Below are 15,848 nucleotides of genomic sequence, written 5' to 3' on the forward strand. Positions count from 1 at the left end.
TAACCCAACTCTTGAATCTTCCTTTTATTTCCGTCAACGCATAGATTGAACAGTGGGGCCATGGACTACACTCCTGTATTACACCAATTTTAATCAATACACTTCGTTCTTTTCTTCCACTCTCATTGTTCGCTCTTGGTTCCTGTACATATTGTATATTACCTGTCTTACCTGTAACTTACCCCCTATTTTTCTCAGAATTTCGAACAAGTTGCACCATCTGACATTGTCGAACGGTTTTTCCAAGTCGACAAATTCAACGAACGTGTCTCGGTTTTTCGTTTAGTCTTGCTTCCATTACCAATCGCTTCTCTGGTCCCTTTTCCTTTCCTAAAGCTAAACTGATCGTTATCTAACACAGCTTTAGTTTTCTTTTACAGTCTTCTGTGTTTTATTCTTGTCAACAAGTTGGATGCATGAACTCGTAATATGATTGTGCGATAATTCTCGACTTGTCGGCTCTTGATATCTTGATAATTGTGTGGATTATGTTTTTTTCCGAAAGTTAGATTGTGTATCACCAGGCTCATACATTATACACGCCAACGTGAAAAGCCGTCTTCTTAACATTCCCCCAATGATCTTAGAAACTCTGGCTGAATGTTATCTGTCTCTTCTGTCTTGTCAGATCTTTAATCATCGGAAGCTCTATTAAATTCTGATTCTGCTACTGAACCCCCCTATCTGTTCAACAGGGACCCGTGCTTCTTCTTCTATCAGGTCATCAGACAAGTTTTCGCCCTCATTGACGCCTTCAGTGTGCTCTTTCCACTTATCCGATCTCTCCTCTGCATTTAACAGCGGAATTCCCAATGCAGTCTTAATGTTACGACACAAGCTTTCAATGTCACCGAAGGTTTTTTTACTTTTCTAATACTCAGTCGGTCCCTCTGACAATCATTTCTTTTTCGCTTACTTCACATTTTTTATGCAACCATTTCGCCTTATACTCACTGCTCTTTATGTCATTCTTAAGTGACTTGTATTTCTGTTTTGTGAATTTCTCTCAATTTTTTTATTGCCTTCTGTCGTCGATCAGCTGAAATATTTCTTCTGTTATCCACGGTTTCTTCGCTGTTACCTTCCTAGAACTTCTGTTTTTCTTTACAACATCTGTTATTGCCCCTTTTAGGGATGACCCTTCCTCTTGAACGGAACTGCCTACTAAACTATTCATTATCGCAGTATCTATAGCTGCAGAGAACTTTAAGCGAATGTCTTCATTCCTTAATACTTCCGTATCCTACCTCTTTGCCTATTGAATCTTCCTGGATACTCTTGAACTTCAGCCTACTATTCGTCGATACCAGTCTGTGATCTGGGTCTATATCAGCTTCAGGATACGCCTTGAAATCCAGTATCTGATTTCGGAATCTCTGCCTGACCATGATAAAATCTAACTGAAATTCTCTCGTATCTCCTTACCTTTTCCAATTATATCTCCTCGTCTTGTGTTTCTTGAACAGGGTATTCGTATTACCAGCTGAAATTTATTGCAGAGCAATACATTCGTAAGAAGCCATGAGCCCAATTTATGTACCCCTGCCAGAAACATAAGTATACCCTACAATCTCCTTCTCATCTGACCTACTCTGGTATCTCTCCTCCCCCCCCCCCCTACCTCACTACACTATTTTCTACCAGTAATTCACAGATTGTATGCATTCTCGTACTGCATGTAGCGTCATTTGATTTATATGCGTAACTAAAACAACCAGAAAAAACGTTACATTCTCCAAAAGTACCATTTGTACATATATCAAAAGAAGCAGTAAGTTGTAACGAGTATTTTGAGTGAGTCTGTATGTTACTACGATGTCAGATCTTGTGCTCAATGTATACAAGTGTGAAACCAAAATTTCTAACATTCTTTTCCATAAGCAATTACTTAATTTGTATTTTATTTCGTCAAACTATATAAAGGGAAATAATATTAAATTCTGTACTACCTCACATCGCAGATGATAGGGTAAGTAATCGTCATGTGAGTAGTCATGTATTACTGCCGTAAACAGGACAAATCGTTCAGGACGTAAGTACAGAATCGGAAGTTTTTCAACAATGCAGAAGGCGAATGTTCTGTGATCAAACACAGGTATAAGATGTTACAGTATTGTATTTCTGTCATTTCCTTATCTTATCTCTCCTTAATCCCACGTGGGACAGTTTTCTCGTTAAATGTAACTTTCTGTTATTAGCAGGGGAGAAACTGAAGGAAATGTGACGCCCATTATGTCCATACGGTCCTGGAAAATATATTTATAGTTTCGAAACCATGTAGACAGTAGGTACAAAGTAAAAGTATTGTGACTAAAGCCGAACTATTCTTAATAAAATATACAGGGTGAGTCACCTAACGCTACCGCTGGATATATTTCGTAAACCATATCAAATACTGTCGAATCGATTCCACAGACCGAACGTGAGGAGAGGGGCTAGTGTAATTGGTTAATACAAACCATAAAAAAATGCACGGAAGTATGTTTTTTAACACAAACCTAAGTTTTTTTAAATGCAACCCTGTTAGTTTTGTTAGCACATCTGAACATATAAACAAATACGTAATCAGTGCCGTTTGTTGCATTGTAAAATGTTAATTACATCCGGAGATATTGTAACCTACAGTTGACGCTTGAGTACCACTCCTCCGCTGTTCGATCGTGTGTATCGGAGAGCACCGAATTACGTAGGGATCCAAACGGAATGGTGATGGACCTTAGGTACAGAAGAGACTGGAACAACACATTACGATCACATGCTAACACCTTTTTATTGGTCTTTTTCACTGACGCACATATACATTACCATGAGGAGTGAGGTACACGTACACACATGCTTTCCGTTTTCAATTATAGAATGGAATAGAGTGTGTCCCGACATGTCAGGCCAATAGATGTTCAATGTGGTGGCCATCATTTGCTGCACACAATTGAAATCTCTGGCGTAATGAATGTCGTACACGCCGCAGTACATCTGGTGTAATTTCGCCGCACGCTGCCACAATACGTTGTTTCATATCCTCTGCGGTTGTAGGCACATCACGGTACACATTCTCCTTTAACGTACCCCACAGAAAGAAGTCCACAGGTGTAAGATCAGGAGAACTGGCTGGCCAATTTATGCGTCCTCCACGTCCTATGAAACGCCCGTCGAACGTGTACCTCACCCCTCATGGTAATGTACATGTGCGTCAGTGAAAAAGACCAATAAAAAGGTGTTGGCATGTGGACGTAATGTGCTGTTCCAGTCTCTTCTGTACCTAAGGTCCATCACCGTTCCCTTTGGATCCCTACGTAATTCGGTGCTCTCCGATACACACGAACGAACAGCGGAGGAGTGGTACTCATGCGTCAGCTTTAGGTTACAATATCTCCGGATGTAATTAACATTTTACAATGCAACAAACGGCACTGATTACGTATTTGTTTATATGTTCAGATGTGCTAACAAAACTAACGGTGTTCCATTTAAAAAAACGTAGGTTTGTGTTAAAAAACATACCTCCGTGAATTTTTTTATGGTTTGTATTAACCATTTACACTAGCCCCTCTCCTCACGCTCGGTCTGTGGAATCGATTCGTCAGTATTTGATGTGCTTTACGAAATATATCCAGCGGTAATGTTAGGTGACTCACCCTGTAAACCTAACCCAGAAGCTGCTGCCACTGACCACCCACGATTTAACGTCTGTTAATGATGTGATGATTTCTGCTACCAAACTAGCTCCGGTCTTTGCAATTTACTAGGTGTTGTAGGATGCAAAAAGCAGAAACATCTGCATAACACTGACTGAAGCGGTAATAAGCATTTTTTATACATGTACAGTGAGTAGCAAAATGAGGTCTGTTGTATGGCTTATATCGGTTTTTCGGATTTGACTTGGTTAACTCTTATTAAGCTTCCCTTGCATTACCCCGTGGGACTTTGGGAAAGTTCTTGGCATTACGAAACCCAAAACAAAGTCAGACTGCGATTATTCACATATGGGTCAGCTTTTGCAAGAAGAAACAACGAATCCGGATGTACTAGACCAGGGTCACCGCCTCTTATGTACTCATATATTAAAGTAAATTGTAGTGACACACTTTCAAGGTTTACAGCACTGCTGTTAATACAGTTAAAGTGAGCTGTCAATATAAAAATAATCCAAGGGTGTTTCAAAGAAATTTTTCTCGTAAAATTAGCTACGAAAAGAAAGGGGGCTGTTCCTTTGAAATACACTCCTGGAAATTGAAATAAGAACACCGTGAATTCATTGTCCCAGGAAGGGGAAACTTTATTGACACATTCCTGGGGTCAGATACATCACATGATCACACTGACAGAACCACAGGCACATAGACACAGGCAACAGAGCATGCACAATGTCGGCACTAGTACAGTGTATATCCACCTTTCGCAGCAATGCAGGCTGCTATTCTCCCATGGAGACGATCGTAGAGATGCTGGATGTAGTCCTGTGGAACGGCTTGCCATGCCATTTCCACCTGGCGCCTCAGTTGGACCAGCGTTCGTGCTGGACGTGCAGACCGCGTGAGACGACGCTTCATCCAGTCCTAAACATGCTCAATGGGGGACAGATCCGGAGATCTTGCTGGCCAGGGTAGTTGACTTACACCTTCTAGAGCACGTTGGGTGGCACGGGATACATGCGGACGTGCATTGTCCTGTTGGAACAGCAAGTTCCCTTGCCGGTCTAGGAATGGTAGAACGATGGGTTCGATGACGGTTTGGATGTACCGTGCACTATTCAGTGTCCCCTCGACGATCACCAGTGGTGTACGGCCAGTGTAGGAGATCGCTCCCCACACCATGATGCCGGGTGTTGGCCCTGTGTGCCTCGGTCGTATGCAGTCCTGATTGTGGCGCTCACCTGCACGGCGCCAAACACGCATACGACCATCATTGGCACCAAGGCAGAAGCGACTCTCATCGCTGAAGACGACACGTCTCCATTCGTCCCTCCATTCACGCCTGTCGCGACACCACTGGAGGCGGGCTGCACGATGTTGGGGCGTGAGCGGAAGACGGCCTCACGGTGTGCGGGACCGTAGCCCAGCTTCATGGAGACGGTTGCGCATGGTCCTCGCCGGTACCCCAGGAGCAACAGTGTCCCTAATTTGCTGGGAAGTGGCGGTGCGGTCCCCTACGGCACTGCGTAGGATCCTACGGTCTTGGCGTGCATCCGTGCGTCGCTGCGGTCCGGTCCCAGGTCGACGGGCACGTGCACCTTCCGCCGACCACTGGCGACAACATCGATGTACTGTGGAGACCTCACGCCCCACGTGTTGAGCAATTCGGCGGTACGTCCACCCGGCCTCCCGCATGCCCACTATACGCCCTCGCTCAAAGTCCGTCAACTGCACATACGGTTCACGTCCACGCTGTCGCGGCATGCTACCAGTGTTAAAGACTGCGATGGAGCTCCGTATGCCACGGCAAACTGGCTGACACTGACGGCGGCGGTGCACAAATGCTGCGCAGCTAGCGCCATTCGACGGCCAACACCGCGGTTCCTGGTGTGTCCGCTATGCCGTGCGTGTGATCATTGCTTGTACAGCCCTCTCGCAGTGTCCGGAGCAAGTATGGTGGGTCTGACACACCAGTGTCAATGTGTTTTTTTTCCATTTCCAGGAGTGTAAAAAAAAAAAAAAAATGCGTTGAGTCGCTGAAGAGACCTGCGGGTCGAATAAGTCGTGTGTGCGACAGCTAAGAATTGAATCCAGTAGGACAGAGGTTGGAGGAACAGCAAGACGTAACTACACAAGTTAGCCTGTCAGGACTTTCACCCGATAACCTAGTACTGTCGTCATCCGCACGTCAGTGATTAGGAAATGTGACAGGGAAGATTACCTAACTAACTGCTGGGAGAGGAACGTCGATGAAGTCAAAATTAATTAAAAAGTGTTGTAAGTTAGCCTTATACATGAAATGCTACACAGAAGAAGTAAAGACTGTAGCTTCTAGAAACGTTCAGACTACCCTCAGGAATAGTCTTCTGTTTATTTGCAAATGTATGGATTAATGGATTAGGATTTGTACTCCTGACCTGAATATATATATATATATATATATATATGGATTGCACACAAACATACACACACACTCACACACACACACACACACACACACACACACACACACACACACATATATATATATATATATATATATATATATATATATATATATGTGTGTGTGTGTGTGTGTGTGTGTGTGAGTGTGTGTGTGTGTGTGTGTGTGTGTGTGTGTGTGTGTGTGTGTGTGTGAGTGTGTGTGTATGTTTGTGTGCAATCCATGATTGCCCTATTTCAAGTTACCTGGGATAAGCTTCCCTTCAGTTTCCTCCATAGTCATTAAACTGATCGTTAAATTGATCGAAATTTAAAATGTAAGTTGAGACAGGCAGTGATTTTGTTAATTACAGTTCAGGACTCAATAATTTCGTTAATAAAGTGACTTGTTAATGTTGCACTGAGACTGGTTTTCGAAGTTTATGTAGCAAGTTATTATTTCATTTGTAGTTTAAAACTACACTAGAAAGTGTGCAATGTGTCTAATTCAGTGTTCTGGTCTAATTTTGTTGCCCCTGCGTCTTACAACAGGCTTACTATAGATCTGTTATAGCTATATTGAATGTTTCTTGGTCGTGTAAGTGTTTTTCAGCGGCATCGTGCTATATAAGCCGATAATATGCAGTGCTCATTTTCTCAAAGTAATGGACACTTTCTCCTTGTACTTCACCACCGTATGCAAGGACAGCACCGACTTCCAAAGCCCAGCCTGGTAGTATACCTCGCGATATTAATTTCTTTATGGTTTGCATAACCCAGAAAGTTGTAGAACAATTTTAAGGTCTTGAAACGGAAATCAGGTCTACTTTTAAGCAAATTTTATAATTTACACAAAACGTAATCAGAAGTTACATGTACGCGGACTGAACCGTGATATTTAATTTTCAAAATCTTTTCTTAAGGAATTTACTTGATTTACTAGCGATTCACCAAGAACATTAACACATTTAATCACACTAGGTGAGCGTGGAAGTAGTTGCCAGGAAGTAACTGATGGAAAATAAAATTACCTTTAACAAATGTGAATTTTATTCCTGAAAGCCTTTTCAAAACAGATTTAAAATTACAATCCGAAACCACCCTCTAAGTATCAAGTTACAATTATTCAGAGGCAGAATAAATTTTTTATATGTTGTTGTTGTGGTCTTCAGTCCTGAAACTGGTTTGATGCAGCTCTCCATGCTACTCTATCCTGTGCAAGCATCTTCATCTCCCAGTACCTACTGCAACCTACATCCTTCTGAATCTGCTTAGTGTATTCATCTCTTGGTCTCCCCCTACGATTTTTACCCTCCACGCTGCCCTCCAATACTAAATTGGTGATCCCTTGATGCCTCAGAACATGTCCTACCAGCCGATCCCTTCTTCTGGTCAAGTTGTGCCACAAACTCCTCTTCTCCCCAATCCTATTCAGTACCTCCTCATTAGTGACGTGGTCTACCCATCTAATCTTCAGCATTCTTCTGTAGCACCACATTTCGAAAGCTTCTATTCTCTTCTTGTCCAAACTATTTACCGTCCATGTTTCACTTCCATACATGGCTACACTCCATACAAATACTTTCAGAAATGACTTCCTGACACTTAAATCTATACTCGATATTAACAAATTTCTCTTCTTCAGAAACGCTTTCCTTGCCATTGCCAGTCTACATTTTATATACTCTCTACTTCGACCAACATCATTTATTTGGCTCCCCAAATAGCAAAACTCCTTTACTACTTTAAGTGTCTCATTTCCTATTCTAATACCCTCAACATCACCCGAATTAATTCGACTACATTCCATTATCCTCGTTTTGCTTTTGTTGATGTTCATCTTATATCCTCCCTTCAAGACACCATCCATTCCGTTCAACTGCTCTTCCAAGTCCTTTGCTGTCTCTGACAGAATTACAATGTCATCGGCGAACCTCAAGGTTTTTATTTCTTCTCCATGGATTTTAATACCTATTCCGAATTTTTCTTTTGTTTCCTTTACTGCTTGCTCAATATACAGATTGAATAACATCGGGGAGAGGCTACAACCCTGTCTTACCCCCTTCCCAACCACTGCTTCCCTTTCATGTCCTTCGACTATTATAACTGCCATCTGGTTTCTGTACAAATTGTAAATAGCCTTTCGCTCTCTGTATTTTTCCCCTGCCACCTTTAGAATTTGAAAGAGAGTATTCCAGTCAACATTGTCAGAAGCTTTCTCTAAATCTACAAATGCTAGAAATGTAGGTTTGCCTTTCCTTAATCTTTCTTCTAAGATAAGTCGTAAGGTCAGTATTGCCTCACGTGTTCCAGTATTTCTACGGAATCCAAACTGATCTTCCCCGAGGTCGGCTTCTACTAGTTTTTCCATTCGTCTGTAAAGAATTCGTGTTAGTATTTTGCAGCTGTGGCTTATTAAACTGATTGTTCGGTAATTTTCACATCTGTCAACAGCTGCTTTCTTTGGGATTGGAATTATTATATTCTTCTTGAAGTCTGAGGGTATTTCGCCTGTTTCATACATCTTGCTCACCAGATGGTAGAGTTTTGTCAGGACTGGCTCTCCCAAGGCCGCCAGTAGTTCCAATGGAATGTTGTCTACTCCGGGGGCCTTGTTTCGACTCAGGTCTTTCAGTGCTCTGTCAGACTCTTCACGCAGTATCGTATCTCCCATTTCATCTTCATCTACATCCTCTTCCATTTCCATAATACTGTCCTCAAGTACATCAAGTACACATTATGGACGGCTGTCGGACCCGCTCCGTTTAATAGGCGCTGTTTATGCATGGTTGTTTACATCATTGGCCGGGTTTATTGACATCACTGAACAGTCAAAGGGACTGTTTTTGTGATACAATATACAGAGTCAAAGTTTATCTCCAGGATTTATGGGAACCGGGATGATACAAAACTTTTTTTGATGTGTGTATATTGCTTGGTCTATGTTACGTAGAGATTTTATTATTTGTGTTGATTTTGAATAATAATATGTATTGAATTTCATTGTGTTTTTTTCATTACGAGTTATCATACCGTTTCATCCTCACCTTTTTTCCCATGAATATCAGACATAAATGTGGCTTGCTTGATGTGGGGATGTCTGTTTGTGAATGATCGCGTATTAATGGCACCACTCAGTGAAATACGTTTGGTTTGATTTCAGAATAGAACCTGCATGTAAAATTTCACTTTTCACAAAACGAAGTCCGATAAGTATTAGGTGTAAATCACGTCCCAACATTATACTCGCCAAAGGCAATCCAGGTAGAGGATCCCAGCAAAAAATATGGTTGTAATATGTGGCAAATTGAATTCAAATTTCAATATTAAAAATACTTTTACATAACTTTTTAAGTACGGAATTTTCTTGCTTCAATTGAAGACTCACTTAGGCAAAGATAATGCTCATTTGATCCGCACTTGCACTTAAATTCAAACATTCTAAAAGCCAGAATAATATGAAATTAAATACTAATTTCCAAACCCAATAATTATAAGCAATAATAAAAAGCCACAATTAAAATATACGTGTGAAATCCTTTACGCTATCTGTGAAGCGTTCTGCAGCGTTCAGGCTGCGGGTTTTTATAAAAGAGACGATAACCACCATTGTTTCACCTAGATTTATTTTTCATTTGCAGTTAATTATAATCTCACTAGATATGACCGAGTTCAGCACAACAATAGACACACCGCTGTCGTTTACATCGAACTTCTCTGTGTAATCTGTGGTCTACTCGGAATTGACGATTTTGTTGACGTTGACCTTTGGTTTCAGTCAGCGGTCATTTCAGTAATCCGAAAGCATAATTTAAATTAATAACTGAGACCAATTCAAAGAAAGGCGACGGTGCGGGTCTGATGCAATGGCCGAGACGTTTGTTGCGTACACAAGGTGCTAACAAAGTATATCTTCAATGTTCTCACACCTGACTAAAATATTAGTTTTTTCTGTCTTACTATAGCAATCTGCCGAATTACGAAGGTACTCAATGCTTTTGCAACCTATTGTTACAGTTCTTGAATACTCTTCGTCAAGGGATCATACACTCGTGTGAAAATATCTGCCTGCCCTTCAGTTTCAAAAAAAAAAAAAAAAAAGTTCAAATGTGTGTGAAATCTTATGGGACTTAACTGCTAAGGTCATCAGTCCCTAAGCTTACACACTACCTAACCTAAATTATCCTAAGACCAAACACACACACCCATGCCCGAGGGAGGACTCGAACCTCCGCCGGGACCAGCCGCACAGTCCATGACTGCAACGCCCTAGACCGCTCGGCTAATCCCACGCGGCCCTTCAGTTTCATTACACTCAAAGGACACACGCTCCTGCAACGTGTCCACGTTCAGGATGGGTGTGGGAAACCCCTATGTTTTTCATTGTTTCAATTACAAAGAAATGTAATGGATTAAAATCAAACCAGCGTGGTGTCCATATTACTGGTCTTACCGACGAATCTAGTGTTAACTAGATTTCTGTGTTTGGTACTGTCGTATGAGAAGTAGAATTTGGAGTGTTACTTCGTCGTGCATACCACATCTGTTGCCTTCCTGTGAGGCTTTTAATTAGTCTCGTAGAGATGATAATAAACATAGCCTGTTAATTTGTCCAATAGTGTGTATGACGCACATTCCTTCACCGTACATTGGTTCTTTTATTTCATGGTAATTAGAGAATTCACAAGTGACCACAAATGATTATGTGGTAGTTTATTATCCAGCTCTGTATGAATCCCTTTTTTAAATGCATCTTAGAATACACTGATGCACTGGCAGAGCTGACTCTGGTTGTGCAAATTTGGCCCCTTAAGAACGTGGTTTGTGCTGTTAGCAGTCTCGCACTTGTTTTTCTGTCTCCTCCATAGCTGGTGTACGTCTGAACGAGATCAACCGTGACCCATCTTCGCTGCTGTGAATGACCTCGTCCTGAATGAGCTCGTATCGGCAGGTTACTGGAGTAGCCTGCTGACATTTAAGACGGAACGTGTCGTTGCGAATTTCGTTCGACGTACGGGACATTTGGCTGTCATTTACGAATAATTCCTCTGGCAGATCCGAAGCAGAAAACCACGTCTCCCACATGGCATTACAACGCTTCGTTTCATTGTTTACGTTTTTCACCCACCGCCACAATGACTAAGCTTATTAGAACGAACACACAACCTCGAGACAATGAATACAGAACCACTTGTAGGAGGAAGTGGTAGGTGCGGAGACTGACGACTATATGTCGGAGGACAGAGTAAACTGACAAATACAACCAATAAGAAATGAGCAATGGACACCTATAGGAAAACAGAATACGCCACTCTAACCTGATCGTTCTTGACACAAGTAAAATTGCCGACATTTCAAGTGTCAGAACTTTTTTTTATAATCTTGTCATTAGTACGTCCTGTATGAGTAGAAGATGTCCGTCACCTCTTTACAGACTTAGACACCAATATTGTAATTCTGTGGTCAAGATACTGGATATATCACTACAACTACTTCACCATTACTCAGTACCCTCGCCGACATATTTGTATATTTTACTTTCTGTTCGGTCCTATTATTTTCTCATCAATTGCTCATTCTAGGACCCGGTAAACAGTTCTCGGATGCCTAGTCGATGTCCCACTAACTTGTCCCTCTCCACAGCTATTCTATTTTAGAGCTTCTACATGTACTTTTCTAAGTTCATTTCCTTTTTAACATTCTTCGATAGCACAGCACGTCAAACAGTTTCTTCTATCGAAGTCCTACTTGATACCAAGAGAGATATTTCACCGAAGGAAACTTCTTCACCTGTCTTTGCTTCTGCTGTCCTTTGTAAGTTGAGTTTCTCTCTTGTAGCAACTGGGCGTTAATTTACTGAGTGGTGCCAGTCATTCTTCCGTCTTATTCTTACCTGGCCTCCCGTACCCCCCCCCCCCTCCCCCCTTCCATATTTCCTTGTCTGAAGTCTGGTTTCTAGCGCAGTAGTTTTAATATTGATGTAATGCTCAATTGTTAAATGGTATTTCATTGTTTTTTTTCCATGCCAGGATATTGAATATGCCAAAGAGCCTTTCCTGATTGAGCAAATATATTTCCGGAATTATGTGATTCACTTTGGCCAGTGTTACAAGGAATTTATCTATTTATTTATTGATATTGACCCTATTGCTGTTCAGTGTACCTATAAATCTAAATCGCAGGGTTTCCATTTTTAATAAATGTCTGATCAATGCTCTATATTTATGGTGCTAAAATGGAATAAGAGTATTATTTGGAAAAGTGTTTTTGTCAGGCAACTGTACTGTAAGATTTATCTGTGCAATAAAATATTATTGAATTATTGTGAAATAACAAATGTCTTGTGATAAATGTCTTGCACCTTTCTACGCCAGTCTAGCTATTCCTTTATCATAGGGTGTCCACTGACACTTCACAATGATTTGGTAACCACCCAAATCACATAACATAAATTTTATCTTCCAAAAAAATAAGTTTATCTTTTATTTGAGCACTTATCCAAACTGTTGGGTTGAAAGGCACATTTGCAATCGCCGTTCGAAAGAGCGATGAACAGACGTAATTACAGTTGACGATACCATAGAGCATGAACGGGCGATTCGACGACACATATCGTCTAGTGTAGTTGGGATTTCGTCATAGACTACATCTTTGACTGCTCCCTTAAGGAAGTAATCAATAGGAGTTAAATGAGGCGACCTCGTAGGCCATTTGACAACAGAATTTCGTCCTCTACAACGTTCCGGGAGGTTCTCGTCCAGTATTTGCGTTGCAACAAGGGACGAGTGAGCTGGACAATCGTTGCTTTGCAACCACGTACACTGTCGAATATCCAGTGGTGCCATTTCTAGAAGAACCGGCAGAATGTCCATTTAAAGCGTCTGAAAGGAAATAAGGTCCCACAAAGTAATTTCCTATCATGCCGTACCATACGTGTACTCTCCACGGCCGTTGATGTTGCGCTTTTGACGAAACCAGTGCGGATTTTCTCCCGCCCAGCAGAGCAGTGTTACGCAAATTTACATTAGCGTGGTTAGTAAACGTTGTTTAATTCGTACAGGGCAAACGCTGGAGAAACGTAGCGTCGTCTCTTAGTTACTGAAGGGCAAACCGAGATAATTCTGTACGACGTTGAGAATCACGTTCGGCGAGTGCCTGATGTAGTGACAGACGAGAGGGATGGAAAATTTGTCGACGCAGGATGCGAATGACATTCGTCTGGGTGATTCCAAATTCCTTGACAATGTGTCTCGTACCACTGTACAGAGTCATTAGCCTTGTAGCCAGAACAGCTTCTTCGTGTTCCCTGTCAGCTGCAGTCTTCTTTCTTGTCTTCTTTTTGATGTTCAAGCAGCCTATGCGCACCACCATCTCAATGAATCGTGTAGTTACATGGCGCGTCGAACATTCGCGATCCGGATTGATAGCCCTGTACTGCTGTACTGTTTCTACTGCATTTCTTTTACATTCACTATATAAAATAGTATACACTAGTACATGTCTACACGCAACGAATGTTGAAACAGAAATGAGCGCCCTGCAGTGAGACAAGTAGACCGACATATGTGTTGACGTTATGACAGCATAGCACGAGAGCCGCTTGGCGGTGTTTGCACCGCTAATGTCGATTCCGGCCACCACCTTCTCGAAATTCTAGGACATTTCTCGATTTTCTTACGACAGGTTTTAACGTCAACATTAACAAACGCTATATCACTGTAACTGATTTCTCAAGAGCTATCGAATGCAGTTATAAAAAGTACACTCTTTCGTTTAAAAAATAAATGTACTTACTACAGTATATCCTTTGATATCAGCGCTGAAAAACTTAACCACACAAAAATTACGAGCCCCATGATCCTCCAGCATTTCTCGATAACCGCGTTTCGGTATGTGTAGCCATTCGCGAAATAAGAGATGTTACGTCTTACGTGACTTAGTCTGGGGTACAAACCCATCACAGCAATCAGATATCACTTTCTTTCTCATACAACCGCCAGCTCCCCATTCAGACAGAAGCGACTAGGAAGCATGGAGTAAGACTATACATAGACATAACAGACTGGTTTCCAAATAGCAGAAATCTTCACCTTCAAGTATGCCCAGAAATAACCCATAGAAAAAGCGACAAGAAGCTAAGACACTTGCAATAAAAGCAACGTGTGATGAGTCCGCGGCAACAAGATAAGGACAGCGACCATTCGATTCCTCTGCGAGAACCCCCCGCCCGCCAACCCCAGGAAAACACGGCTGCAATCGCCGCACTGCACGCCTTCCCTATTTACACACATCAAAGAAGCTTAGCATCACCTCAGTTCAAGAGTTCCGGAACCTGTGCAGAAAATTGGAATTGATATCAGCAAAAAAATAATTTCCACCCTTTTTATTACTCATGAAAACCACACATTGCATGCTGTACCACCATACCCCCCCCCCCCCCCCCCATGAACCATGGACCTTGCCGTTGGTGGGGAGGCTTGCGTGCCTCAGCGATACAGATGGCCGTACCGTAGATGCAACCACAACGGAGGGGTATCTGTTGAGAGGCCAGACAAACATGTGGTTCCTGAAGAGGGGCAGCAGCCTTTTCAGTAGTTGCAGCGGCAACAGTCTGGATGATTGACTGATCTGGCCTTGTAACATTAACCAAAACGGCCTTGCTGTGCTGGTACTGCGAACGGCTGAAAGCAAGGGGAAACTACAACCGTAATTTTTCCGAGGACATGCAGCTTTACTGTATGATAAAATGATGATGGCGTCCTCTTGCGTAAAATATTCCGGAGGTGAAATAGTCCCCCATTCGGATCTCCGCGAGGGGACTACTCAAGAGGACGTCGTTATCAGGAGAAAGAAAACTGGCGTTCTACGGATCGGAGCGTGGAATGTCAGATCCCTTAATCGGGCAGGTAGGTTAGAAAATTTAAAAAGGGAAATAGATAGGTTAAAGTTAGATATAGTAGGAATTAGTGAAGTTCGGTGGCAGGAGGAACAAGACCTTTGGTCAGGTGATTACAAGGTTATAAATACAAAATCAAATAGGGGTAATGCAGGAGTAGGTTTAATAATGAAAAAAAAAAAAAATAGGAGTGCGGGTTAGCTACTACAAACAGCATAGTGAACGCATTATTGTGGCCAAGATAGACACAAAGCCCATGCCTACTACAGTAGTACAAGTTTATATGCCAACTAGCTCTGCAGATGATGAAGAAATTGATGAAATGTATGACGAGATAAAAGAAATTATTCAGGTAGTAAAGGGAGACGAAAATTTAATAGTCATGGGTGACTGGAATTCGTCAGTAGGAAAAGGGAGAGAAGGAAACATAGTAGGTGAATATGGATTGGGGGGAAGAAATGAAAGAGGAAGCCGCCTTGTAGAATTCTGAACAGAGCATAACTTAATCATAGCTATTACTGGGTTCAAGAATCATAAAAGAAGGTTGTATACCTGGAAGAATCCTGGAGATACTAAAACGTATCAGATAGATTATATAATGGTAAGACAGAGATTTAGGAACCAGGTTTTAAATTGTAAGACATTTCCAGGGGCAGATGTGGACTCTGACCACAATCTATTGGTTATGAATGTAGATTAAAACTGAAGAAACTGCAAAAAGGTGGGAATTCAAGGAGATGGGACCTGGATAAACTGAAAGAACCAGAGGTTTTACAGAGTTTCAGGGAGAGCATAAGGGAACAATCGAGAGGAATGGGGGAAAGAAATACAGTAGAAGAGGAATGGGTAGCTTTGAGGGATGAAGTAGTGAAGGCAGCAGAGGATCAAGTAGGAAAAAT

This window comes from Schistocerca nitens, chromosome 5, assembly GCF_023898315.1.
Source record: "Schistocerca nitens isolate TAMUIC-IGC-003100 chromosome 5, iqSchNite1.1, whole genome shotgun sequence".
Taxonomy (NCBI): Eukaryota; Metazoa; Arthropoda; class Insecta; order Orthoptera; family Acrididae; genus Schistocerca; species Schistocerca nitens.